Source organism: Arachis ipaensis, chromosome B02, assembly GCF_000816755.2.
Source record: "Arachis ipaensis cultivar K30076 chromosome B02, Araip1.1, whole genome shotgun sequence".
Taxonomy (NCBI): Eukaryota; Viridiplantae; Streptophyta; class Magnoliopsida; order Fabales; family Fabaceae; genus Arachis; species Arachis ipaensis.
In genome coordinates this window covers 80,339,385-80,343,962 of record NC_029786.2, presented here as the reverse complement: position 1 = coordinate 80,343,962, position 4,578 = coordinate 80,339,385, and the positions used below count along the sequence as shown (strand labels likewise).

The following is a 4,578-nucleotide window of genomic DNA, read 5'->3' as shown; positions in this document are numbered from 1 at the left end:
GTTTTGGGCCCATTTTGGGCCCGGTTCAACCAGTTTTGCCCGTTCGGCCCAATCTTGGGCTAAATTATTCGAAATTAGTGTCAAAATTCTCGTTTTAAAGAGCTCTATCCTATTTTAATATAATATTTTTATTTCTAATTTTCCTTATTAAAATTCAATTTATTGACTAATTATTTACTAATTTAGCGGGGTTTACAACTAACATAAGCATCAGAGTATTTTGCAGGTTTCCATCCCGACCTAGTTCTAACTCGACGTCGATCAGGATCCCTATTACTCAAGTTCAGAAACCTTCCTTCAGGTATGAACAATTCATATCAATATTCATTTACAAACATTAATCCAAACACATGTTGTAACAACCTTACTACCAAAATGTCACGCTTCCGGCTGCGCCACTCTAATAGTGAGGGCATTATGACAACAATCATATGTTTAATAATAAGATATGAGCCTTTCAAACTTGAAACTGTATCACTATTTTTTTTACTTCATACAAACATGCATATACATATATACAAAACTTCTTACACAAGTAACTTACAAATATTATACACATACATATCATTATAATCACGACTCCTATCCCTGCTTCAAGAATATAATAATGCAGGCAAGGGAAAACTATAACTTATATATACAAATAAAAACAGCATAGCTAAGAACTTAGCAAAAACTTCGGTGAGCTTCCTCATCTGTCCTGAAAAGAGAAGTCTGTAGAGGGTGAAAACCTAACTACACGGTCTCACAACAAATAATTATCCGACAATTCAAATTCATCTTTCACTTATAAGAATTTCAATCTCAATAACATGAACAATACATACCTCACTTACCAATCAGTGCCTCAAGCCCAAACCCAACCAACAACAGCTCTAGCCCAAACATAACCAACCACACTATCATCAATTCATTACCAATACTCAGTCTCAAAACAGAATCAATCACAGGCATCAAACAGTGCAAGGTAAACACAATCAAAAAATAACTACAGCAAGTACTACAATTAACAGTTAGATAGAATTTATCAGATAGGAAAACCAAAACACTTAAGCACACCCAAACAGTAGCAAAGAAATACAGTATGATGCATGCCTGTCCTACTGGTCATGTGCTCACGTGTCGGTTAAATTGCCAGAACTTGACACATTTGGTAGCTAACCCGGACATGGTCTCTCTGTTGTGCATCCCCAGGAGGAAAAATATTCCGGTCTCAGAGGGAGAGTGCCCTGTCACATTGCAATCAGAGAGAACATGGGTGGAACGACCCACCACATCTCCAAGAGGAACATTTCAAGCTTATCACAAGCTGGTCTCAGAGGGAAAGTGCCTTGTTACCTTCTCTTGGGATGTCAATCACGCAAGCAGGATAAGACCACTGTCCTTGCTAATCAATAATAATTTTCAATCTCAAACACGCAAGCGGGATAAGACCACTGTCCTTGCCAAACAAAAATCAAATTCCAAAAATGTTCCCGATCATATTCAAAACCATAATCCTTTAAAATCTTAACCCGGAGCAATTTGGACTAAGCCACAACCCTTACATCTTACCCAAGTATTTCAAATCTCAAATCTCGTTAAAAAAGCAAGTTAAATCCATCTTTCTTTCATAAAACTCATTTTCACCAAATCAAAAGTCCCAAATTAACTTCAATAATTCATTTATTCAATTTCATTTGAAAGACCCAAAAGCATAACTCTTAAATCACTTTTGATTTTAACCAAGTATCCAAAATTACTTTTAACTTCCTTCCTAAGTTTAAAACATTCTGTTGCGCCAAATCAAATTCATTGTTTTGAAAAGCAAGTTAAATCCTCATGTTTGCTAAACCAAAAATTCCAAACTAATTTCAAAACCTTTTTAAGTTTAAAACTCCTTCAAAGGACTCAAAAATCATCCTATTTGCAATTCAAAATCTTTAACTGAAACAACATAACCATTTGTTCTTTAATAATCACTTTAAAGTTTGCTAAAACACCCCAAATCATACTTTTTTTCTTTAGTTAAATCAAATTCAAATAAAATAATTCTTCATACAAATTAACCAAAATAAAACTTTTAAATTCTCATAAAAATTTCAGTAGCATCTCCTCTAAAATTTAAACTTTACCACCCTTCTCGAGTCCTATCCAAACATCCCTCAAGCCCTTCTCAACCATTATCAAATATCAAATTATTTTCAATAATCAAACCATTCCCAAATATCAAATCATTTTCAATAATTAAATAGTTCTCAAATATCAAATCATTTTCAATCCAATACCCAAAGCAAAGAAATTAACATAACTAAATTTACAGCAAACATTTGGTCTCAATAATCAGAAATAACTACAACCAACCATTATCATAACAACTTCAAACCAAGCACAAAATCCAACTAAATCATTTCAATCGATCAATAAATCAACCAGGCAAGCAATTACATTCATTCAAAGCAACTCAGTTCAATCCATAAGACTTACGAAATCATAAAAATATATTTTTTGTATTAATATGGACTTGTAACAATTCTTGAAAGTAAAATGATGAGTTTAAGAAAAATTCCCTACCTCGAATTGTCAAAATTCAAAAGTCATAAAATGCGTCAAAACCCCTCTTTCAACTGGCTCGCAACAGCGGTAGTCATAACCACAGCTCCATAACGCTTCTGCAATAACAACAGCAACTCTAAACGCGACATGCAAGAACCGAAACTCAACTCTATTGTGATAACGTCACAAAAATCTCAGCAATATATATCGGAATAACGACTAAAAGAGTCTTCTGAGCAAAATAACTTACCACACAAAAAGGGACCAAGAATAGAGCAGCGGCAGCTCCAGGGGACTCCAACGGTGGCTGCTTTGACTATCGCGACCCAAACAGCGGCGACGGCACATGGCAGCATGAGCGCTCTTTCTCTCTCGCTCTTTCCTCGCACATCTTCTCTCTCTTCACAAACCTCCATGCCTCCAGCCACAATGACGGCGATGATGGCGTTCAGCTCGCGACGGCGACGCGAGCTCGTGGCTCCGTGGATTGGACGGCGAGGATGGCGCACACAGTGGCAGCCCGCGGGGATGACGATGACAGTGGCTCCTCGTGGCGGTCATGCTCCTCCTCCTCTCGATAACGTCAACGGTGACGGCGAGCTCCAGTGCCGCCGGTGTGGGCTCCTTCTCCCTCCTCCTCTTCTTCCTTAGCTTCTCTGTTCCTTCACTCTCTCGAGCTCTCCCTCTCTTTTCTTTCTTTCCGTATGTGGGTGTGTATGGTGAGGGGATGGCGACTGTGTGTGAATGGGAGTGAGAGCGTGAGTGTGTAGTTAGGATTAGGGTTTGTAATAGAAGTTAGAGTTTGTTTTGGAAATTTTAAGATTAAATTAAAGTAGTATAGTAATTTTAATAGAAATAAAAAGATGAATAATTAAATTAATTTTTTTAATTATAAATAAACATCATAATCTAGTTTCTAAAATCTGAGTCTTACACATACTAAATCAAATAGATAAATTTTTCTTTCTCTTCTAATATGATGAATAAAGATAGAATTCATTTGAATTTGAATGGTGAATCATGGTGACGTCAATCCGTATGAGAAGGATAAATTTAATAGCAATAATGATAATATATGGACTCAAATAAAAAGCATTTAATAGTTCTCTTTGTGCTCACCACACCGCTCCATATAAAAAGCATTTAATAACAATAATGATTATATAGAAACAAATTAAATCAAAAAAATTATTTGGACCATCATTTTATGTGCTATGTTACCATATGTTGTTACCATACATTAGTTAAACATTCTATAAAAATTTCTCACCAAATAGTTGAATACACTATAAAGTTTTATATTAGATAGTCATATTATAAATACTAAAGGTTTACAAAGAAAAGAAATCATGCGAATAAAAAACACAAGGAACAAAGTTGAGAGAAAAAGAAAAATTTCAAGTGAAAATGGCTAGAAAAGAAGCTTTGGTTTTTGCTTTCTCATGCCTCATACTCGTGGCATCTGTGATATCCAGAACTATTCCAGAAGCAAATGCCAATAATACAGATGCTACACCAACGAATAAGCATGCCAAATTTCATGATAACAGTAATAAAATTGATGGTAAAGTCCTAATATCACATATGCACACATTCATATATTTTAAATCGGTTCCGCTACGTTACCAATAGCATATTGCCAACTTCTGCCAACTCTTATTTATAATTGTGTTTCATGGAAATGTGTTAGTGGATGTGTCTAATAAAAATATCTTTTTTATAGCTGAATTTAATAGAAGTGTCTTTATAGATATATTTTCTGGATGTGTCTCTTTATATATGTATTTAAAATATATTAATTATTAGACACATCCACGAACACACTTCTATAAAACACAATTATAAATAAGAGTTGGCAGAAGTTAGCAGATAATATATTGGTACCCTATACTTTTCCATTTTAAATTGATGTTCTCATTACTAGCATGCATGGTAGCTAGCTAGCAGGATCATGAGTTTCCTTTTGAGATCGTCCTATTTTACAGTTTCTTTTCTCTTTTTTAGTCATCGTTGTCATAAATGGGTCACAAAATATATTTTATG

The 4,578-nt window shown here is 34.8% G+C and overlaps 2 long non-coding RNA genes across 2 annotated transcripts in view; one reads left to right on the top strand and one right to left on the bottom strand.

The window, feature by feature from the left end:
- On the bottom strand, window positions 490-3,266 carry LOC110268913. Its single transcript, XR_002357660.1, has 3 exons — window positions 2,786-3,266; window positions 2,554-2,669; window positions 490-875 (listed from the first exon to the last, which is right to left on the bottom strand). It is a non-coding gene; the product is annotated as an uncharacterized LOC110268913 (long non-coding RNA).
- Window positions 3,866-4,578, top strand: part of LOC110268912 — a 1,401-nt gene continuing 688 nt past the window's right edge. The window contains exon 1 of the long non-coding RNA XR_002357659.1: window positions 3,866-4,099. This is a non-coding gene — a long non-coding RNA (uncharacterized LOC110268912). The remainder of the gene's footprint in view (window positions 4,100-4,578) is intronic.